The following is a 25,147-nucleotide window of genomic DNA, read 5'->3' as shown; positions in this document are numbered from 1 at the left end:
GAGAAGTATTTACATTTCTGCCCAATTCAGACAGTTCAATGTTAAAGAAGCATAAACATGCAAATACGGTAATGGCTTGAATTATAAACAGAAGTGGTAAGATGAGCATTAAAATGGTTAATGGCAAAACTGAAAATAAAACAGGCATTACCGTCAGACTTCATACAAGACCAAAAGGGTCAATGAAATCTAGGTTAAAGTAAGAAAAGAAACAAAAAATAAAAAAGACATCCATGTTCTTACAAAAAAAAAAAATCACAAACATTTTAAGGAACCGATCAAGGGAAAGGATTGTTTTATGCCAACACTATTTACTAACATTTAAAACTAGCATTTCCAGCCAACACATACGTTTCAAAATTGTAGCGGCACTTAAACGCTGTCCTTTCCAACGTCAACCTAACAGAACATTCTGCAACATTTTGAATAGCAAATATTAAGTAAAGCATCGTTCTTTTATTTCTACCTCCAAGAGCCAATGGGAAAAAATTAAACCTTTCTGTCTCCCATATATAGCCTTAACCACTCTCTTCCCTCTTTTATTTACTGCCCTTGTCTCGGGGTTAATGAACCCTAAACTTCTTTTTCTTCTTCCCATTAATGGAAATGGGAAAAAAGAGTAACGGCAGAGTGGAACCGAGATGACTGGAAAAACTGGAAATGAAAAATACTGTCATTACTTGCTGGGGGAGGCTGGGAACACCCTGAAGGTTTAGCATGGGGAAGACAATCCCAGAAGACCCCTATTAACACACACTTTACCCCAACTCTGCATCATTTTTCGTATGTGTAATTTCTGTTTTTGAAGGGGGTGGTGGTTTTCCTGGATGAACCTTCCCCGGTACCTGGCTCCCCTGCCCTACCGCCCCAGGCAGCAGGGGTTGGGGGCCAACGTCCCCAGCCCCGAATTTGCACTGAGGCCCGGAAATCGGTCCCGTTAGGGCCGATTTCACCCATCAGGAATGCGCTCCGCCCCCACCGCCTCCCCGCGGCAGCCTTCCTCAGGACGCCCCTGCTTCAGGGGCCAGGGAGTATTCGAGGGGAGTGCCACCTCGGCCCGTCACAACATTGCTGGGCCGGCCGCCGGGGCCACCGATGCCAGTGCCAGGACAGGGCTCAGGGCGGATCCCACGCTGCGCCTCGGCCTGCGCGGCCCAGGAGGCGCCCGCGCCTGGGCCGGTTGGGGGACCCGGAACCAGCCCGAGGCCTGACCCCCAGAGTCTACCCAGCCCTGGCCCCGAGCTAGGCACGGGAGGGGGCGTCTTTCCCAAGAGACTTCCGAATCCATTTCCGTCCCGGGGAGGGGCGCGAGGGCAGCGGCCGGCCCAGAGCTCCTCGGGTCATAAACGGGAGCCGCCCTGCCCTCCACTCCCGGGCGCAACCTCCTCCGGTGCCCGCTCGTACCTTTAACTCCTCAGAGCTGCAGCGGCGCAGAGCGGCGGGCGAGCAGGCCCATCTCCCAGCGGCGGCAGAAGCCGGAGAAGTACGGGGAGGGTCCGTCAGACCCGCCCAAGCGCCTCTCAGCTGGGGCGGGGGGAGCAGAGGGGAGGGGTCCCGACTGCCGCTTTCCCGAACTCCTCCTCCGCAGTTGTGGCCCGACGGCTGCTCCAGGAACCAGCGCCGCAATTGCCATTCTCCCCCTCCCTCAGCCCCCGCTTTCTCCGCCTCCTCCTCCCACCCCTTCCTCCCGCCCTGGCTGCCACGCCCCGCCCGCGTGCCCAGCGTCATGGCGTCACGCCCACCGGCCCGCCGCGGGCGCCTCTGGGACGCGGTCGTTCACTTGCGCACGTTCGCCCCGCGCCGCCCCTGGGTGTCTTCGAGCGCGGTCCCCACGTTTGTCCCAGGCGTAGGGCAGTCTGCTGCCCGTCCCGGCCGCAGGACTTCGCCCCGCGCGGGCTGGGCTGTGGGGCAGGTGCCTCCCTGCCCGCCTCTAGGTGGCCCCCAGAGCGTCTCCTCCAAGAACAGCTGGGGGTGGCCAGAGCTGCGCCCGAGGTTGGGGGAGATGCCGACTTGAGGACCCTGGCCCTTGGCATTTCGCACGGCATTCATTCCTTTGTGTTCTCACCGTTCACCTGCTTGATCGGCGATCCTAGGGAGAGGACGGCCGGGATGTTACAGCTCTCCCGCTCTGGCGAGGAAATGTTCTGTCCCGGAGCGTGGAACACCCTGTACATCCGCTGCTGCCCTCTTTCGTTTTAATGGACCTCAGTCTTCGCACAGGCTGCTAGGAGCAGCGCTTAGCCATAACACCCTACGTGCGAGTTTGGAGAGTATCTTCCACTCACCTCTTTCATTTCATTTTTTTGTATATATATTTCACCAAGTCATTTACGTACTCGGAATTTCTATTTCAGTCCTTATTGATCTCTAATACATTTTGAATTACTTTAATACAGCTTTTTTTCCCCCATCCTCTCATATCTTTTAAGCCAATCATACCCCCTTTGAATTTTTTAACCTACACAAGACTTGGTATAGATTCTTAGTTGAATAAACAAATTCAGTCCGGGCCTGGTTCCTTTCCTCCTAGTTTTTCTCTTCAAAATTTAGATCACTCTTCTGTGGAATACTGAGAAACGCGTATGATAGATACTGGACAGAATGTCCATTCGCCATCTGTTACTTAACTAAATATATCACTCTCTCAATCCTTGTTTTAGTGTGTCTAATTTAAATTAGAAACCACGGAGCCATGGTCTTTCAAACTGTACTTGGTATCTTTGGTAACCCAGTACATGTTTACAAATTAGAAAATTGAACAAGCCAGGCAGTTTAGGTCTAAGTATCTTTGACCAGGAATCTTAAAGAAAGTAATTGTGGGTATGTTTATTTTCACTTACAGGAAGTTTTAAAGCTGTGGTATATACCTATAAATGCTATTTGAAAGTTGCCAGCAATTTTATCTATGGGATACTTTAAGCCTACATATAGTACAATAATAGTAAGTTAAATGGATTTATGGAACTGTATCCATACATAATATAATTCTTCTTAAAAATATATCAACATGTTAAACAATATTTCAGCACAGATGGGGCCTTGGCTTGGAAGGGGGTTTGAATAAAGAAGTTGTGCAGAATGAGAATGGTCTTACACTCTGTACAGTTGTCATATTTTCCAGAGATGCCTTTTCTAGTTTTCTTGTCTTCCTAAATATTAGAAGGATTTCCTACTCTTCACAAGGCCAATATAAATCTATTAAGAAGCAAATACCTCTCGAACAACTCCACTTAAATCCCCACAGGCACCTCAAACTCAAGGTGTCCAAGATGGCATTTGCTATCTTTTCCTCAAAGTTTGTTTCTTTTATTCACCCAGGCCTAAGCCAGAAATCTAGGATTCTTCTCAATCTCATTTCTGTCACTTCCAATTCATAATTAACCACCAAGTCCTGTGTATTATGGTGGTAATACACCATAATGGGAAATAGTGTAGAAGTGGAAGTGAAAGAAAACAATGAGGTTGCAATAATAGCTACTCTTTACTGAGTACACACTACATGACAGCTACTGTTCTGAGTGCTTTAAAAGTATTAAGCCATTTAATTATCCTAAGAGTCCCCAAAGGTAGGGGGACTGTTATTATCCCTTTAATAAATTAGGATCTGAGGCTCAATAGGTTAAGTAATTTGCTCAATGTTATATACCTGGTAAGCGGCAGAGCTGGGATTTGGACCATCCAGGTAGGCTGACTCCAGAGCTCATACTCTTCTCTCACCCCTACCCCAGCCCCCTCTGTTGGCGTCACAGTCCTAGTGAAAATTCCTTTAGGCACACTAAGCTTCTTGCAGTTCCACAAATCCTCCCTCCTTTCCTCTCTTCCTTCTCTTCTCTCTCTCTTTCTTTCGCACACACACACACACACACACACGCCTTTCTTTCTCTTTGTAGGTGCTACCTCACTTTGTGGGTGCTACACTGCATAGAACCCCTCCTCGCCTCTCCTGTGCCTGGCTCATTTATCAACTTTCACTGGTGCTGACAGGCTAAGTCAAGCCCACCTTCCCGGACTCCACAGCAGCCCTGTGCTTAGCTCTATAATTTTCTGTATAAAACACCACATTATCATTATTTGTAGGTGTTTCCCACTAAATGTTGAAAGCAAGAAGTATAATGCCTGACACATAAGGGAGGAAAGAAGAAAGCAAGCAAAGAAGCTTAGCAATGCATGGGACATGCCTTCCCTAGGTGCTGGGAGACACAAATGTGGTATAGCATTGTCCTTGCCCTCAAGCAGCTTATAAACTTGGCAGGAAAACAGAGAGAAAATCACTCCAATCCAGGGGTGAGGAAACTTTTCATGCTGGAAGGCTGTATTAATTTAGCTCTAATCAAATGAGGCCACATTCAACAAACTTCAATTAGATATACTTAAAAATGTACATTATTTTTAAAAAATCTAACTACTGTGTACTTAATAATTTCAAAAAATGAAAACTATTTGTTAATTTTAAAGTTAACTAACCTTTTAATGACTTTTTACGTCTGCTTTCTGTTGGAAAGCATTTGAATATTTGGTTGTAGCATGGAGGTCTGCAGTTTCAGTTGATCCTCTAGATGGGTATCAGTCATTTGTGACTTTAAGGGCATCTTGATTTGGGTTAAGTAGGAGAATGTAGATGTGCAGCAATAAGTGGTTGAAAAGCAAGAAAGCATTCTTTGGGCATGTTGCTGAAGGCCTGCGTATTCTACTGCATTTGTTCATATTTCAATTGGATCTTTCTTAGGATCAAACCATGACTTTAAAATGTCATCTTCTGAGAACTCAATCAATTCCATCTGTAGTTCTTTAGGTGCCTTGGTGACATCAACTACACGAGGCTAAAATGCTCATTTGAGTGTGATGTCATGATTCTCAAAGTCAGTGAATCTTTCATTGTATTCTCCAATTACTGGGTGTACAACAGCTGTGTATTCTTCAGATGATTCACATACATCATCCTGCTTATCAATAACCTGGGGAAAATGCTAACGGGGTAAAATGTTCATCTGAAATTTCCTTTTGAAGAAGTGTTTTGAAAAAAGCTAGCTTTTTGGAAATGCTTGGATTTTTTGCCACATAGCATATATAGATATAGTTTTACCTTGCAAAGAAATATTCAAGTCATTTTGATTTGACATAATATCACATAGAAATGCTGTATTCCTGTGGAAATCTTCTTTCAGTAATTCATATTGCTGATTCTGTTTTTCATAAAATTGAACCATCTTTTCTGACAGAGATAAAATTTTGGCTAACACCTGTCCCTGCGATAGCCAATGCACTTTAGAATGATACTGCAAATCCGCACTGAATACCTCATCCTTCAACTTTAGCATGTTACGAAACTGATGATGTCATGTTGCATTTGCACGCTAGTAATTAACAATACTTACAACTTGTTGCAAAGTGTCACTTAAAATAGTAGCTTTAGCACAGAGATTTTGCTGATGCAGGATACAATGAAAAGAAATGAGAGCATATGGCTCTGTTAATACTTCGCTGAGTCAGTAGTATCAGTTGATTCATCCAAAGCGATTGAATAATATATATTTTCTTCTTGAAGTATTGCATGAAGTTGTTCTGTTAAGTTGAAGGCTAATTCTTGCTGCTGATCATTATGTTCTTGAAAGAGGTAGTTGTTTGTGCTTTGAAACGTTACCAGGGTCTAAGTATCCTACAACTTCCATAATAAATTCTTTCACAATTTCTACATCACTGAATGATTCAGCTTCCCTTTTCCCCCAAGTATTCAAGCCACTTTATAAGTTGCTTTAGTGGCATTATTTCCAGGTCTTATTGCTGATTGAAAGAACTATCTTTGCTTTTGCTTTTCATCTTTTAATTTCTGCAATACAAACTTTTGTGCCTCTCCCTCTAATTTAAAATATTTGTGGCCCTTCTGAGTGTTATGCTGATGAGGACTGAATTCTTTAATATTGCTATTGCAATATCACAACGCAAGCAAATCATCTTATCTTTAGCAGAAACAAGATAATATTGCAATTCCCAATCCTCATTAAAAAATCTGTTTTCTTTCTGCAGTGTTATCTTGGTCTTCTTTGACATGATAAGCTGTTAATCAGACAGAATTAAAAAATACAGTTGAGCTGTGCCACTATTCACAAATTCCACTTCAAACAGAAACACAGTGCACTGTTTTCAAAAGCTGCTAACAGTCTGGTGTACTCGACCCCCATAAATTCTAGCCAACCAGCCTCCTGTGGTAGTGGCGCCAGTCAGGTGGGGGAAGTTAGAAATAAATGATGAGCATAGCAGCCATCAATTTAACCCTTATGGCTTACTGATGTGCTAATTGTGCCAGTCAGTCTGGGAGGATTATTTTGTTGAAATTTCATTTTATTCTTTGCTATTTTAAATATGTTCATTTAAAAAATAAAATAAAAATATGAAAGACAAACAAAAATATATTAATAAAAATAAAAAGGATTTGTTCTATAAAATTTGGATTTAATCAAAAGGCCACACTTAAGGATCTAGAAGGCCACAGGTTCCCCACTCCTGGTATATACCCTAGGGAAACTCTCCTGCATGTAAAAAAAGAGATATGTATAAAAATGTTCATTTATCTCGCAATTAAAATGAATGAATGAATTTTTTTCTGATGGCTGTGTATGGTAAAATAAAAATAAAAAGAAATGAATGAACTAAATTTCCATGTATCAACATGGGTAGATCGTGAAAACAATGTTTGGGTCTTTTTTAAAGGCTGTAAAATCATACATTCAGTACAAAATCATTTATGTAAATATTTTGTTTAGTAAAAACTGTTTGAAACCATAAAACAATAGAATATACTATTTATGCATTTATACTTACATAGTAAAAGTATGAAAATGTGAACCAGATAGGTAAAACTTTCAGAATAACAGTTACCTGGGGGAAGATGGGAATCCGGGTATGAGAAGGTAAAACATGGGCTTCAATTCTGTTTATAATGTCTCATTTCTTTTGTTTTAAAAAGTAATGCAAATATGAGAAAAATTAGCATTTGTTCTTACAGGGGCTACACAGATTTGTTACCTTATTGTCTGAAAGTTTTTGGATTTTAAAAAATACTTCCATCCTAAGAAAAATAAAATAATATGTACATTCATGCTGGAAAAGAGCAGGAATCACCACACAGAGCATGAGCTCACTAATTTTGGAGTTAAAATTTTTTTGTAGCAGATTTAACTATATGCCCAATTTATCAATAAAATAACTCAGTAAACCAATCTCTCTCTCTCTTTTTTTTAATGACATAGGATCTCACTCTGTCACCTTGGCTAGAGTGCAGTGGCATCATCATAGCTCACCGTAACCTCAAACTCCTGGGTGCAAGTGATCCTCCTGCCTCAGCCTCCTGAGTAGCTAGGACTACAGGTGTGCACCACCACACGTGGCTAATTTTTTCTATTTTTTGCAGAGATGGAGTCTTGTTCTTGCTCAAGCTAGTCTTGAACTCCTGGCCTCAAGCAATCCTCCAGCCTCGGTCTCCCAAAGTGCTAGGATTACAGGTGTGAGCCATTGTGCCTCACTAGAATATCTATGAGTCTTGTAAATTCAGTGTGTCCTCCAAAATAAACTAGTTGTAAAACGTATTCCTCAGTAATTTGATTATGGTGAATTTCTTTATTCGGCTTTCTGCTGGCTGCAAACCACAGGGTGCAGCCCCCAGACCCCTCACAACATCATCAAGGGCAGCAGAAAGAAGTCACCTGGAGATTGTTACAGGCCATATGTTTCTGGCAAAGTCTCCTCCTTGTGGGTCATCATTATCATCTGGACTGTGCATTCCCAAATCCAATTCCCCAGCCTTCCCTCTTCCTCTCCCTCTCTTCATCTCCAACAGCACAGGATTTCACTCTGAGGGTAAACCCCGGTGAATGCTATCAAACTAGGCTGTGCAATTCCGGTAGCGAGTGTTCTTCATTACATTGTTTGATATCAAGGTTCTGGGTCATAGCTAAAAATGTTCCAGCTTGAAAATGAATCTAATCTCTTCCTTCTTTGTTTTTGTTTGGAATCTTTTCACTCTCTAGATAATAATGTAGTTGAAGAATGCTACAGCCAGCATTACTTACAGTGCTATTCTTTGGTTAAGATTATATTTTATAAGTGAGGAAATTATTCTTTGAATACATTTAGATACAATCTCTTTCAGTTATATAACTAGCAAACGGTACCAGTTTGTTTATTCATGCACATTTTTTCCCATGCCTGCCTTGTTTCAAAAACGATAAAAAATGGGCTACAAATATATATAATGCTGCACCAGAAAAATTCAATCTGAAGTTAGTGAAGAAATGGGAACAGAGGATTTAAGCCGAGAGTGAGTTAAGTATACAAAGTACATCCTGTTAAATCTTACACACAAGCCGGAAGCAGACCACATATATGGGTGTAAGCATTCTCACAGCCAAGGGAAATACTGTCAGTTCCACAATTAGGTATCCAGAAGACAAGAACAAATGTGGATAATAAACAAGGGAAACACAACTATACCAGGTGCTAAAACCAAAGAAAAAATATTTTTCCAGATATTGTCAGAGAGAGAGAGAGAGAGAGAGAGAGAGAGAGAGAGAGAGAGAGAGAGTAAATATAGCAACAAGTTCAATGGTTCTTTCTTACAAATCCCTTACTGTAGACCCAAAGTATTACATCAAAATGAATTTATTAAGGAAATATGAGGGCAAGAAGGAGCCATGGCAGGGGATTGGGGGCTGGAGGGAAGGAAGGGGGTGTTCTAGGGACAATCCAAGAACTGAAACATCACAACGATTGGCCTTGACAGGAGGTCCCTTACCCGTGTGATCATGTCCTACCCAGGACTGTTTGAGAGTGAAAGGGAGTACTATTAATAATTAATCCCCACAACAGGCATAAGCCATGACTCTCCAAGACAAACATATGGTCACTCTAAGTCATTGCTTATCAGCCACTGACATCCTGCTCCCACTGCAACCTGTCACTGGGGACCTAGTGGGCCAAACTCATCCTGTCCAACAGAGAATGAGTCTAACCAGCTCTAGTGACAGGAGTCTCTGGGGGTTTCTGGTGCAGGTCACCAGCACAGAGTGGGCTTGCCTGTAAGTCAGCCAAATAGGGAAGGTAATCAAGGAAGATTGGAATAAGCAATTGGGAACAATGGCCTAAGGATCCATCAAGAAAAGTTTAGTGGGGGATGTCCAGAGAATGGGTGGGGAGGGGGAATAAATCAGGTTGTAGGTAATTGCATGGGTCCCCTGTAGAGGAAAGAAATACCTTCCTTTCTCCCCAGCACTCTGGGAAGAGCCCAGTGAGAGATCTAGCAGAAGAAAACTCCTTGAAGTTAGGATATTATCATAATGGCTGAAGCTCTTAAACTGCGGTCCTCAACCTTGTGATATGAATTGCCCGGAGAGCTTGTTAAAAACTATATTCCAGGACCCTAACCCCACAGACAATGATTCTGATAGTCTGAGATGGAACCCAGGAATCTTTTTAAATAAGCACTCTAGGTGATTCTGGTAATGCTAGTTCTAGCCTGCACTTTGGGAAATACCAGCATAAAGACTGTTTAAATAGTCCTTCAGGGAGCCTAACCTTCCCACGAGGAAGAGGACCATGGCTGCCTTAGTAAGTAGTACAGTGCTGGTTTCCCCTGTGGAAGATGGGGGATGGGATAAGGGGTAGGAGGGATAGGTGGATGGTCAGAGATCAACCTTCAGCTACCTGAAGGACTTTTCCATCAAGGGACCTAGGTTCTTGATTTGGGAAAGTTCTCTCCCTCATAGGCTCCCTATATGGTCCTAACAATTGAGAGAACTTCCCAAGCAGGGACACAGATTATTCTATTTTAAAACTCCTACTTGGAATAATCCCACTCTAACGAGCTTCCTTTTACCTAGGAGCAGTAGGTAACATTTATTGATGATTTACTATGTTCCAAGCCTAAATGCTGTATCTACATTTACTCATTTAGTCCTGAGAACAACCCAATGGGGTAGGTATTTTTACCCCCATTTGATAGTGGAGCACATTGAGCAGGACCACTGTGATGTACATCCATGGGGCGCTGGGCACCGTGTGGTCTATGTCCGTGTACCCCCTCGGTATGCAGGACACAACCTTGGCAGTGGTACACACTGGTCCTGGAATTGCAGGTCATAGAAGTTGGGTAATGTTCCTGGGGTCCCACAGCAAGAACTGAAGCTCTGAAACCTCATAGCTGAGAAAAATGAGGGAACTGTATAAGGAGAAATTTCTAGGACCCTGCGGGGAAGGGAATTAAACCAACCTGGAAATCAGTATATTTAGTCACACAAGGACAGGTAAGGGTGAGAGGTCAAGAAGGGGACTTGTGTGTGAAAAAAAATAACAGGTGCATTTGGATTCTGTGATCCCTTCCAGTAAAAGCTTCAAAATTTTTAGTTCAGGGAGATGAATGCCCATACATCAAGGTCCTTTAGGCCTGTTTCCTCATCCTTGTAATGACGGTAATAAAAAGACTTTCTTTACCGGGTTTCTGTGAAGATTAGGTGAAATAATAAACATAAAGAATTTAGCACAGTTCCTGGCACTTAGTAATAGCTCAGTGCAGGCATACCTGGGAGATGTTGTGGGTTCCATTCCAGACCACTGCAATAAAATGTGCATGGCAGTAAAGTGAGTGGCATGAAATTTTTGGTTTCCCAGCACACATAAAAGTTATATTTACATTATACTATAGTATATTAAATGTACAATAGCATTGTGTCTAAAAACAATGTATATACCTTAATTTAAAAATACTTTATTGCTAAAAAATGCTGATGATCATATGAGCCTTCAGCAAGTTGTAATCTTTTTGCGGATGGAGGCTCTTGCTTTGATGTTGATGGCTGCTGACTGATCAGGGTGGTGTTTGCTGAAGGTTAGGGCAGCTATGGCAATTTCTTAAAATAAGACACAAAAAAGTTTGCCACACTGATTGCCTTTTTCGAAAGATTTCTGTGTAGCATGCAATGCTGTTTGATAGCATTTTACCCACAGTAAAACTGGAGTCGGTCCTCTCAAACTCTGATGCTGCTTTATCAACTAAATTTATGGAATGTATGAAGTCCTTTGTTGTCATTTCAACAATGTTCACAGCATCTTCACTGGGAGTAATTTCCATCTCAAGAAACCACTTTTTATGCTCATCCATAAGAAGGCACTTCTTATGTGGTCAGTTTTTATCATGAGATCGCAGCAGTTCAGTCATATCTTCAGGCTCCACTCCTAATTCCCTTAAATAGTTCTCTTGCTATTTCTACCACAGCTACAGTTACTTCCTCCACTGAAGTGTTGAACCCTTCAAAGTCATCCATGAGGGCTGGAATCAACTTCTTCCAAACTCCTGTTAATGTTGATATTTTGACCTTCTCCCATGAATCGCAAATGTTCTTAATGGCATGGTGAATCCTTTCCAGAAAGTTTTCAATATACTTTGCCCAGATCCATCAGAGGAATTACTATGTATGGCAGCTATAGCCTTATGAAATGTATTTTTCAAATAATAAGACTTGAAAGTCAAAATTACTCCTTGATCTATGGGCTGCAGAATGGATGTGTGTTAGCAGACACGAAAACAACATTCATCTCCCTGTACATCTCCATCAGAACTTTAGGGTGTCCGGGTGCATTGTGCACAAGCAGCAATATTTTAGAAGAATATTTTTTTCTGAGCAGTAGGTCTCAACAGTGGTCTTAAAATACTCAGTAAACCATGCTGTAAACAAATGTGCAGTTATCCAGATTTTGTTGTTCCATTTCTAGAGCACAGGCAGAGTGGATTTATCATAATTTTTAAGGGCCCTAGGATTTTCAGAATGGCAAATGAGCATTGGTTTCAACTTAAAGTTACTAGCTACATTAGCCCCTAACAAGGGTCTGACTTCTCTTCTCTAGCTAGGAAAGTCCTAAATGGCATCTTCTTCCAATAGAAGTCTATTTTGTCTGCATTGGAAATCTATCGTTCAGTGTAGCCACCTTCATTAATGATTTTAGCTTTAGATCTTCTGGAAACTTGCTGCACTTTCTCCATCAACACTTTGCTGCTTCATCTTGCTCTTTTATGTTATGAAGATGGCTTCTTCCTTAAACTTCATTAACTAACTTCTGCTAGCTTCAAAATTTTCTTCTGTAGCTTTCTCACCTCTCTCAGCCTTCACAGAATTAAAGAAAGTTGGGATCTTGTTCTGGATTAGGCTTTGGCTTAAAGGAATGTTCTGGCTAGTTTGATGTTCTATCCAGACCTCTAAAACTTTCTCCATATCAGCCATAATGCTGTTTTGTTTTATTATCATTCATGTGTTCACTGGAATAGCACTTCTAATTTCCTTCAAGAATTTTTATTTTCCATTCACAATTTGCTAAACGTTTGGTGTAAGAGGCCTAGCTTTCAGCCTATCTAGGCTTTCGACATGCCTTCCTCACTAAGCTTAATCATTTCTAGCTTTTGATTTAAAGTGAGAAACACGCAACTCTTCCTTTCACTTGAACATTTAGAGGCCACTGTAGGGTTATTAACTGGCCTAATTTCAATATTATTGTGTCTCAGGGGAAAGGAAGGACCAAAGAGAGAGAGAGAGAGAGAGAGACAGGGAATGGAGGGAATGGCCAGTCAATAAATACATTTATTGATTAAGTTCACTGTCTTCTTTGGGAATGGTTGGTGGTACCTCAAAACAATTACAATAGTAATATCAAAGACCACTGATCACAGATCACCATAAAAGATATAATAATAATGAAAAAGTTTGAAATGTTAGAATTACCAAAATGTGGCATAGAGACACAAAGTGAGAATAAGCTGTTGGAAAAATGTTACCAATAGACTCGCCAGATGCAAGGTTGTCAAAACCTTCAATTTGTAAACAAACAAAAAAGCAATATCTGTGAAGCATAATAAAGTGAAGTGCAATTAAACAAGGTATGCCTACAAATATTAGCCATTACCAATAGTGTTATTTTAAGATGAGTGGATATAGGATTCGGTGGCTTTTATTTGAAGATAGTGTGTCACGGAAAGTTTTTAAGGAAGAAAGAAAACTTTATTCCTCACCGTAATATCGTTTTTGGAAGTTTTATCTTTTCCTTTTCCTTTCAAATTGTGTTTAATATTCTTGATGGAATCTCAGCATGAAAATGGGAAGAAGATACAAGGCATTTAAGCAAGAAGAAAATAGCAGGGAAAGTCAACGAAGTAGAAAATAACCCCTGCTGGTGCTGCTGGACAGCCTGTTTTTGCAGAAGGACCATCTTTCACTCTTCTTTTCTGCCATCCATTCAGTTTGATGGAATTGTCACTGTAGCTGCATGTATGTTAGTCAAGAAACTCACCAGCAATTACCAAAAACAATTCTGTTTTTAGTATGGTTACAATTTTAAAAATCCTACCTACCTTTGCCAGGGGAATCCCATCATAAATGTATTAGAGGAAGACATATTTAAATAGTTATTTCCTAGCAAATGGGGTTGGAACCCAAAATGGCTAATGAAAAGTTCATGTGATGTAAAAAGATAGGCAAGAGATGACATGTAATACCCTGACTGCATCAACTGATATTTAGGGACATAGGGGAGAATTTAGAACCATTTGTTAACTTGCTGAAATTTATACTCGGGAATTTTCAAAAACATCACAAGTTGAGCTAAAATGACTGTGCCAAGCCAACATTCCTGTCAATGATCAAAGAGAATAAGATTTTTAAATGATTGGATAACTCAGCAAGGGAGAAAAATATCTGAAGTCTCATGGCCAGAGATCTGTATTCAATTTCAGATTGTTTCTAGGGGTTTAATATCCTGTGATAAAAGCAAAACTTTGTACAATATATCCCAAGGACATAAGGGGAAAACTGAATAATTACTACAGAGATGTGATTTTTGAGGTAGCTTTGTTCAAATAAAAATTTTCACACACTAAAGTTGCTGCTATAATTTATTTTTTACCACAAAGAAGAGGATACCCACTCTAGATTTTGTGTAATGCTACTTCTGCATATCATATGAGCTCTTTTAAGTTATCTTCTCTGTGTTTCAGTGAAGATAGAAGAGGAATAATTTAGTAGCAAGCCTTTTGGGCTGTAGAAACAACACTTGAGACAATCTATTTTCCTAAGTACAAATCTGTGAAACAATCAAATTCAAGGATTTGGATGACTAAATAGATGATTAATCTCAGAGAAATATTTCTTTTTTTTTCCATCTTAATATTTTACTGATTTATAGACTCAACAGGAAAACAAGTGTGGAATTTTTGTTTTCCTTTAAAATGAACAATGAATTCCCTTGAAATATTACATTTTGAACACTTAGGACATCTGGAGGGGAGTGGAAGTTTCTTTCATTCTCTTCTTCCCCCAAACCCTACTCCTACTTCACCCCCATCTAACAATGAGTCACTGTTTTCTCTTAATTAGGCTTTTAACATACCTTTGCACTGATGTTTCACAAGTGAAGAATTTCCAACCTGAGAAATCGAAATATGAGTCTATGTGTTTGCATCAAGGAAAGTTAAAACAAACAAACAAAACTTCATAACAAGACATTTCCAGGCTGGTCCGAAGGTAGTGAGTTATCTCATTTGATTATTCACAGTCAGTTACGGATTGAACTCCTTGTTCTACTGCTTCCCCCCTTCTCACTACTACACTTGACTAGTCTTAAAAAAAAAAAAAAGACATTTCCACAAGAGGTCATAGGAAAATTAATTCTAAGGATCTCTTTCTAAAATAGAAAATCCTGGAAGGGGAAACATGTTTGACACGAAAGACAGAGAACTTAAGAGCTTGAAGGGTCTTGGCAGAGGGTTTAACTTTCAGGTCTTCCAAAAAGGGAAACCCACAGAAATTCTGGACCTACCTTTATGGTGCCTGCTAATTTGCCCCTCTGTTTGACCTGGCCAGCCCTGTGGTCTCTGATTATTGTCAGATTGTATCATCTCTAGGCCCTTTCCTTTCAGTAATCTCTGGACAAGATGTTTTAACTTTGTACACTGGAATTTGGTTCTCAGCAGCTCCACACCTCCAACATGCCCCCTGAGTCCTCAAGCTCAGAAGACTGAACAACTCAGTTGACAGATTTTGTAATCATTGTTATCAACCCCAACAGTGCAGAAAATGCTTTTATGGATGAGATAGGTATTTGTGTGTATGTTTTATACATATACATCCACATATTTATATACATTTACACATATAAAAATATGAATAGCTCATAATTTTAACGGATATAACACATATCAAGTGTGTCTTTACCTCATTTCCTTCCTTCTTTCTTCCCTTTATCTATTTAATTAACAATCTGGGTTATAAGAGAAAACAAATCAGACACAGTCTGTGTCTGAACACTCACAGAATTTAGAGTGAAAATGTCAGTTGAATACTTAGCCTGTTACAAATCTGTATGCTACAGAGCTATATGCTGTATGCTATACTGGTGTTTCAGGCTCTTTGCCTAAAGCCTGCAGAAATACCTGTCATCTCATGACCATGCCGGTCTATCACTGCTCTCAGTCCGTCTCCACCCTTGACCCCATTTCCAGTCTGGCCTTCACCACCCTCACCTGCACACGAGACTCTCTTACTCCATCCTACTCTGCTGGTCATGCCAATTCCCATCTGTCTGCTTTTTGTGCCCTTGCTTCTGAACTTCAGAAAAATTCTGATTCAATTCTCTTTAAACTCATACTACCTAACCTCAGATTAGCAACCCCATTATTCCTTTCTTGTTGATTCCAGAGCACAGTTCCTGAAATAACTATTCCTAGCATTTTCTACTTTTGTAAGTCCCTAATGTCCACACTGTCTCATTCATTTTATTTAACGAATACTAACTGAGAATCAACAATATGTCATACACTGTGCTAGGCAGTGGGTATTACAATAGGGAACAGAACAGATCCAGTCCCAGCCCTAACAGAGCTTACAGTCTGGTGAGGGAAACAGAGGTTGCCCCTCCCCATGTCCTGCTTTACTGAGGACATCTAGTAAGGGGGAAGGCAGCCACTGCTCACCTGCCCTTGCCCCACGCCATCTCTCTCTGCCTCCTCTCCAAGTCTCTCTATCTTTCCTTGTTTTTCAGAGGAAGAGCCAGTCTTATTTCCTTCCCATGAGTCCTGGAATTCATTCCGTTCTCCTCTCTTCCAAGATCTTATGCCTTGTTGGTCTCAATATTTTTTATTCTGAAATCAGTGATACTTATGTTAAACCCTTTGAACAGTCTGCATTAAATACAAAACTGTATTTTGACTTTCTCTGATGAAAGAACTGCTGAAGACATTTCCTAATATTTTCAAATTCAGAATTGGCAGGGTTTCTTTGAGTGCTATATATTTTTTCCTTTTGAAATTTGGTTCTGTCCCAAAACAATCAGCACAGGGGCCAATGGATTGATATCCCTGGATCTGGTCTAAACATTCTGAAGAATGGTTCCTCCGCAGATGCGTCAGCATTACTTCTTTTTAAATGATTTTATCTGGATCGTCTTCCAGGTACTTTCTGTTTTGCTATTTAAAAAAGTCCCACACATCTAGGTTTGGTTTTTCAGTTTTTAATCTTAGCCTAGCTAATAAATATAAAGAAAAATTATGTTCATGGTCTGGCCTACTAATTTCGGATTGATAAGGAAGAGGGTTTGAGTATCTAGGAATTCTTATAAAAATATCCTGTTAGATTTAGGAATCACGTCTTATACACTACATACTGCATTGGTTCCTGACAAGCTCCTTCCTATTGGTGATGTCATCCATGACTTCGCTGTGATCATCACCTGGGAAATCCTGAGTGGATGGTTCCTCAGTTCCAGTGTCTTATTTTTCAGAAGAGGGTGTTAGAAATTTCCCCTTGGGAAAACACGTGGTTCCACTCTTGAAAATAATACCATAAGGGCATTACACAAAACAAGTTTAGAAAGGGGACGAGAGCGTCACTGATGGCTCTGCTTCACTGTTGCTCTTCAAGGCAGTATTTCTTCTCCAGGGACTCAGAATATGTGAGCCAGGAGCACAAATATATCATTTCTCTATTGTTATTGACACAGTCTGACAGTGAGCTATTGTGGAGATTTGTGAGAAAACTGAGAAAGAAATCCTAGCAAACAGGTAGGCACTTCAAGTGTTTGAAGTAAGCGTCCCACACCACAGTGAGAGCCTGAGAACACAGTTTTTTTTTTTGAGACAGATTCTCGCTCTGTTGCCCTGGCTAGAGTGAGTGCCGTGGCGTCAGCCTAGCTCACAGCAACCTCAAACTCCTGGGCTCAAGCGATCCTCATGCCTCAGCCTCCCGAGTAGCTGGGACTACAGGCATGCGCCACCATGCCCGGCTAATTTTTTCTATATATTTTTAGTTGTCCGATTAATTTCTTTCTATTTTTAGTAGAGATGGGGTCTTGCTCTTGCTCAGGCTGGTTTTGAACTCCTGAGCTCAAACAATCCGCCTGCCTCGGCTTCCCAGAGTGCTAGGATTACAGGCGTGAGCCACCGCACCCGGCCTCACAGTTCTTTTTTAAAGAGCAGCTGCCTTTGCCATTGAATGCATGTATTATGGGAGGAGGGACGAAAGGGCCAGTGGTATCTGCAACCCCCCTCCTTGCACAATGCACCTCCCTTTCTTTGGGTCAGGGAAGACCCACCTTCTTCCACACCCTCACTGTCCCAGGTGCACATTCTCCTTAATTATCACAACTGGCACTTTCCCAGAGCCTTGAGGTACTTAGGACCTGCTGGCAGTGTTGGGGCTGAGAAAGCAATGGAGACTCAAGGAAGCAAAGGAGGGGGCCCATGTTAGGAAGAGATCAGCAGTAGAAATCATCAAGTCCAAGAGACAAGGTGAATTTCAGTTCACTTTGCGGTGTGTCTACATGCAAAGGGTCTGGTCTAAGAGGCCTAGGACAGAGGATAGGAGAGGGCTTCTAGGTTTTAGCATTTTAAGACAGCAAGTAGTTGTGCAAATCTTACATTATGGAGATCCTTCCAAATAATGGAAGCAGGTTATAGCCTCATGAAAAGGGTTTTCTATAAACCAAGTGTTGGGGGGAGGTCATAAGGAAATCAGCACCCCCAGATGACAAAGCTAGAATGCAGAGGGCTTCAGTTCCTGTAAGGACATGGGGAATCTAAGGATTTGGGTAAAAGGTTTATCAGTTTCACCACATGGTAATGAACTCTTCTCAAAAGCACAGGCCAGATGTGACTAATTCCAGAGCTGTCCAACCCTCCAGAGCTGTCCTGGCTGCTACCCTTTAATTGGCCATGGAAGAGGGGTGGAACAGCTTACAGGCACCAAAGTGTTTGTTCATCCAAAACTGCTGGCACAAAGCAAAATAGAGTGCAAAGGTTGGCAGTGACTGACCTGAAACCACAGGTTAAAGCCCATCTCTCTCTCTCTCTCTCTCTCTCTCTCTCTCTCTCTCTCTCTCACAGACACACACACACACACACACACACACAAATTAGGAAGTTCCATTCTTTTGGCTCAAAAAATATCACTTGCATAATTACAAAAGGCCTGACTTGGCAGCCATTCATGAGAAAAAAGACCTGGGGATTTTGCTGGTCACAAGCTCAAAATGAGTGAGTTGTGATACAGTGTTGCAAAAAAAAGCCAGTGAAATCTTACATTGCATTAGCAACATAAGTATAGTTTCCAGATAAAGAGAATCAATGGTCCCACCAAACTCAGTCAGGCCTCATTTGGAGGCTTATGTTTAAGTAAATTTTAAAGAGATGCATGCAAACCAGGATCAATCCAGAGAAAGGCAACGAAGCTGTAGAAAAATCTGGAAACCATGTCACCTGATAAGTGGTCAAAAGAACTGTTTGTGCTTGGTTAAGAGAGAAAAGATTAGTATAGAAATGAAGTGTCTTTCAACATTTTAAGGACTGTCTGATGAAAGAAGGAATAGCCTTATGGTTTGTTAATCCAGAGGGTAAACTGAGAACTAGATTTCAGTTCAATGAAAAGCAGACATTTTAAAGAATCAGCTCTGTATGACAGTAAAATTAAATACTGTCCCAAATCATGAACTATCCATTCCTGAATATGTTCAAGTAGAATCTGAATGGTCCTGTAGGGGATCCTAATTTTTTTTTTTGAGGGGGGATGCTCAAATAGGAAAGGGGGGTTGAGGGCCTCCACAGTCATTCTTTGCTCTAAGAGACCATAATTATTCTCTACCACAACCGTTTCCTTGTGAACACCACCCATTCCCAGTTCTTCCAGAGTTTGCTCCCACAGTCTCCTCAAGCTTCTCTGGCATCTTAACTTTCTCTTCGTCCAAATGTTCTTTCCAATTTTTATTCTTAAAGAAGGAAACAATTGTCATTTTATCTTTTTGTTTTTGCCAATACTGGACTGTTATTACTGTTTTTATCTGTTCAGCATCTTTGTGTTTGGAAACAACATCCTGACTTCTTTGGGGACCCATCCCTTCCTCACTCTTGAGTCATAATATTAAAGTAATGACCTGGAAGGGTGATCACAGGACCCTTGCCAGGCCTACTAGGGCTTCACACGGTGATGACTTCAGGGATGAACATGTGACCCAAGTTGTTCAATGTGAGTTAGTTCTAAGATTTTTACTGGAACTACTATATTAGGAATTGCTCGGGCCACTTATTTGTTCATTGCAAAGCTGGAGTTGCCAGAAGCCAGCATGTGGAAAAAGTCTGTAAAAGAATGAAGCTAACACAGAAAAATGGGTGTGGAGGGGCGTGGAGAAAGAGAAAGAATATCCTGATGATATTGTTGAGTCTCTGGACTTTCCAGTTACACAGGCCAATAAATTCCTTCTTTGATTTAGATCTCTGTCTCTTGAAGCCAAAGAAGTCTGAACAATATGTTTGTCCTTTCAGTTTCTAGCTTCTCTAATTATTCTCTCTCCCTTCCATGGCTTCTAAGGCCCATCAAAACTTGGCCCCTTCCCACCTCTCCAGCTTCATCTCTCTCCACAATCCTCCTGAGTCTTTTGCTGTGTGTACAGTGATAATGTGAAAAGGGCAGACTGGTTCCAAGGCTCTGCACTGGTCCTTCTGAAATCTGACTCCCTTGCAACATTTTTGCAGGGAACCCTCTTTTCACTCCTAAATGTTCTTGTCTGAGTCCTCCTTTCAAGTTGATCTGTCTGTCTCTATCTGTGACTCCTCCATTTTCTATTCTTTAGATCAGAATTCTAATGCAATATTTAAGACATATTGAGTATGTCCTCCCATAAGGGCTAGATGCTGGTGCTTCAATGAGGAAGACAATAGTCATAGCCCCTACCATCAGGGGAAAACACTGACTGACATAGCTGTATCCGAATCACAATTTGGAGAGAATCCAAGTGGCTATCCTTTTGAACCTTGATTTCACATAACGTAGAAAAGCCATCATCATTCTCTTAACATTTTCCCATTATGATTTCTTTCAAGACATCTTATTTAGAATAGAAAAAAAGATATATGGTGCAAAATTTGAAAGAAAAAAAGGGTAGAATGAAAAGACTCTTTTTTACTTTATTACTCAATTTCTACCCTTCAGTTCCCCTCCCCCAGACAACTATTATTATCAGTTTTATATATATAGATGGTTGTATGTATATAGGTTGTATGTACACATACAACCAAATTTATATCTGTCTTCCCCAGCCCTATCTACCCCTCTTACACAGTGATAGCCTTTGCACCTTGGTTTTTCACTCAAGAATATGTCTTGGAGAAATATTTTATCAGTACCTACAAAGGCACCCCATTCTTTTTGATGCCTGTGTAATACTCAACTGTACAAATACACCATATATATACCTAATTTCCTATTAGTATGCCTTAGGTTGTTGCCAATATTATGTTCCTACAAACACATTTGCAAGGATTATCTGGGTTATATATTATTTCACATATACTGTGAATTATCTGTGGGATAAATTTCTAAAATTGGAATAGCTAGGTCAAAGGATATGTCCATTTTCCATGTTGATATCTATTGTCTAGTTATCTTCCAAAGTGATAACATAAATCCTGTAGATAAGACAAACAATCTTAAGGAAAGTGTATGAGTTGGCCAGGCGTGGTGGCTCACACCTGAATTCCTAGCACTCTAGGAGGCTGAAGTGAGTGGATCACTTGAGCTCAGGAGTTTGAGACCAGCCTGAGCAAGAGCGAAACCCTGTCTCTACTAAAAATAGAAAAAATTAGCTGGGTGTGGTGGCTCTTACCCAGCTACTCAGGAGGCTGAGGCAGGAGGAGGACCACCTGAGCCCAGGAGTTTGAGGTTGCAGTGAGCTCTCACTGGGGTGATGGTGCAAGAATCTGTCTCAAAAAGGAAAAAAGAAGTATGAGCGCCTGTTTTCCAATATTTTATTTAACAAAGTGTATTATTAAACATTTTGTTCTTTGCAAATCTGTTAGGTGAAAATGTTATCTCATATTCATTTGAATTTGCACATTTTATTGTGGGTGAAGTTGAGTATCTTTTGTTTTTAAAACTCACTTGTATTTCCTTTTTTAGAACTATTTGTTCATGTCCTTTGCCCATTTTTCTATTAAGTTGTTGACCTTTATTGATTGGTACAAGCTGTTTATGTTTTATGGAAATTAGCCTCTTTTCTGTCATATGTGTTGCAGTTTTTTTCCCGATTGCTATTTAATCTTTCATTTTGCTTATGGGTTCTTTTTTTGCTTTTCCTTATTTATGTTTGCCAAGAACATGACAATTTCAATTTTCTCTCTTTTTCATCCTCAGTATATTACTAAGTCTTAAAATTTGCTCCTTCTTACTATGATTGGAAATGAAAACGAACAGACCATTCATAAATAAGGAAATACAAGCAGCTAACAAACACATGAAAAGTTCAACCTCACAAATAACAAAAAAATACAAATTAAATTTCATTTTTTGCTCCAAGAAATTCACAAAGATAAGTAGAGCGAAACCAACATTGTTGTAGTCTGTTGGCAGGAGTGCGGATTGGTTCAATAGCAATTTAATTTATTTAAAAATTTAATAAAGATTACATTAAAAAATCTTTATCCAGTAATGGCATGTCTAGGAATCTACCCTGTGAATATAACCATCGGGATGGACAAAGATTAATGCACAGAGATATTCTTCTACACAGTACTGTTTTTAGCAAGAGAAATATTGAAAGCTGTTGCTATGGTTTGAATGTGTCCCCCAAAGTTCATGTTTTGGAAATTTAATCACCAACCCAACAGTGTTGAGAAGTGGGACTCTTAAGAGGTGATTAGGGCATGAGGACTCTGCCCTCGTGAATGAATTAATATCGTTATCTTGGGAGTGGGTTTGTTATAAAAATGAGTTCAGTCCTCTTTTGTACTCTCTCTCTCTGTCTCACGCATATGATGCCTTCCACCATGTAATGACATAGCAAGAAGGCCCTCATCAGATGTGACCCCTTCAACTTTGGACTTCCAGCCCCCAGAATCATGAGTCAAATCGACTTCTATTGTGTATAAACTACCCGGTTTGTGGTATTCTGTGATATCAGCTGAGCACAGACAAAGACAGCTGCTGTCCTACAGTAAATTATAGCACATCCATACCAAAAAAGGTCACACAGCTACAAAAACAAAGTTTAAAGCTATTAATGACATGGGAAAATGCTCACACCATTATATTAATGGCAGGATACAAAATTGCTTATACAGTGAGATCACAGCTATATAAAATATATTAAAAAACATAAAGAAGGCCGGGTGCGGTGGCTCACGCCTGTAATCCTAGCTCTCTGGGAGGCCGAGGCGGGCGAATTGTTTGAGCTCAGGAGTTCGAAACTAGCCTGAGCAAGAGCGAGACCCCATCTCTACTAAAAATAGAAAGAAATTAATCAGACAACTAAAAATATATAGAAAAAATTAGCTGGGCATGGTGGCGTATGCCTGTAGTCCCAGCTACTCGGGAGGCTGAGGCAGGAGGATCGCTTGAGCCCAGGAGTTTGAGGTTGCTGTGAGCTAGGATGATGCCACGGCACTCTAACCCAGGCAACACAGTGAGACTCTGTCTCAAAAAAAAAAACAAACAAACAAACAAAAAAAAAAACCGTAAAGAAATATGTCAAAGCCATAGTTATTTGTGTTTAGAGAGATTATGCATGATTTTTTTACTTCCTTTTACTTTTCTGTGATTTTTCAAATTTTATAATGTGCACATATTTATAGCTTGAAAAAAACTCAAAATCAAAATAACAACACACAAAAAGAATTTAAACATATTTCTAAAATGTACCCTTTTCCCTTATATATTTCTATATAAGCCTTCGTTTGTTACTCACATTGGGATTATTGCAAGAATCTCTTACTCAGTCTAGTTTCTTCCAATATTCTGTTAGATTACTCAAAAACATTGTCTGTCTCTACTTATGACCCCACAATGGCTTCCTATTCCATTAAACATGATGTTTAAATTACTCAGCCTATTACATACGCTTTCCATAATTCGGTCCCACTATATTGAAATTATCCAAGTGTATTTCTACTACTGCCCAACAAACATTGTCCAACCTAGTTGGAGTGGTCTTGTCACTGCGTCCATACCATGCCTTTTCTTTGACTTTGCCCACTCTGTTCACTGTGCTTGTAATCCCCTTCCTCATGCTCCCTTTGTGTCCATATCTTTCTCATCTTCAGGAATTTCCACCTCTCCATGTTGGCCTTCACCTTGCCCTTGGCTAAACTCTCAGAGCATGTTCTTTTAATCATAGCCATAACATAATGCTTCATGATTCTGCCACCATTTCTTGTGTGCTAATTTTGACTCCTTAACTGTCTTGAAAGCTCTGTAAAGGCAAGCAGTGTTAATCATAATTATGATCTTTTCACCTCCTGCTTGGTTTCTGCAGAGTGCTGAGCAGAGGGCAAGGCTTGGTAAACTCTTGATGAGGCTGCTATGATGAGCAGGTTCTTGGGTAATGTCTTTTCTCCTTTCCTCAGTTCTTGCCTGGTAGCCTCTCTTTTGAGTAGTGCTCAGTAGCAGAAGCAAATTGGATAAATCCCTAGAACAGTGGGGTTCTCAACCCTGGCTGCAAATTATGAGCATTTGGAGAGCTTTTAAAAATATGACAGTTTGCCTTCTCCCTTCCCGTGCCCTACCCCGGTGCTTTAGAATTTAATTGGTCTAAGGTGGGACCAGCTCAGTATGTTTTCTAAAACTCCTTAGTTGATTCTACTGGTTTCTTTGAGTCCTACTCTTTACAGGCCCCAGCCCTTTTGGCATGCACTCATTCAGCACTTTCCTGTCTTGTTTTCAGACAGGAAGTCATCCTAGAACTGGCCAGAGACTCCAAAGAGACTGTCTTTAGATAAGTCCTTTGGCATTGGCTATAGCCTTTGTTGTTTTTCAAAGGTGTTTACCTTCAAGTTGACAACTGTCTGCATTGGAGCCTGCTCTGAAGGTTGCCTTTCAGTCTAGGCACCAAGATAAGCCATTGGCTAGACAGACCAGCACTAGGGTTAAAATAACCTCAGATTCCCCCAAGCAAAACACTGTTGTTATACAGTAAAACAATCCAATTGAAGCAGTTTGTTTTATTTGGAAATGCAACACACAAAAATTTGTATAACAGAGTTAGAACACAGTGTCAAAGAAAAGAGATTATATAAGTACAAATAGGAAAACCTCAATCATTATCAACCATTATAAAAATTCTACTCAAGTATTAGTGCATAGCTCCCTTATTTATATAATAATAATAAAACAGCAGCAATAATATTAATACTAATAGTTAACAATTTTTAACATTTAATGTGAACCAAGTACCGATTCTAAATGTTTTATTTGGATTTCCTCATTTAATCTGACAACTCTGTGAGATAAGTACTGTTATTATCCTCATTTTATAAGATGAGGAAATCGAGGCACTGTATTACTAAAGAATTCCCTAACTGATAAATAGCAGAGTCAAGAGTAGAACAAGTTCAGGGCTTATGTTCTTAACTGTGTAGAACTAATTCCTATTTTTTTTTAAAAAAATCCAAGGCTTCCCAAATATCTGAATTCATACTGAATACTTTTTATTGTTTTTATTTCTACAATTTTCAGCGGAAATTATTCCAAAGTACACTATATACATCACTTCTTCCTTATACAAGGAAGCTGAACACAATGTAACCTTTCCTTAAAGACTCAAAGTTAGCATCATAGAGGTTAATTATTTGGGGAGCCTA

At 40.3% G+C, this 25,147-nt stretch overlaps 1 protein-coding gene across 1 annotated transcript in view; it reads right to left on the bottom strand.

Annotated features, from left to right (window-relative positions):
• The window catches only part of RNF19A (ring finger protein 19A, RBR E3 ubiquitin protein ligase), a 54,489-nt gene extending 52,796 nt beyond the window's left edge, over positions 1-1,693 (bottom strand). The window contains exon 1 of the mRNA XM_012643626.1: positions 1,405-1,693. The gene's annotated coding sequence lies outside the window, so the exon portion shown is untranslated. The remainder of the gene's footprint in view (positions 1-1,404) is intronic.
• Between the last annotated feature and the right edge of the window lie 23,454 nt (positions 1,694-25,147).

The sequence above is a fragment of the Propithecus coquereli genome, unplaced genomic scaffold (assembly GCF_000956105.1).
Source record: "Propithecus coquereli isolate 6110/MARCELLA unplaced genomic scaffold, Pcoq_1.0 Scaffold2, whole genome shotgun sequence".
In the NCBI taxonomy this organism is placed as follows: domain Eukaryota; kingdom Metazoa; phylum Chordata; class Mammalia; order Primates; family Indriidae; genus Propithecus; species Propithecus coquereli.
This window is presented reverse-complemented; position numbering and strand designations above follow the sequence as displayed.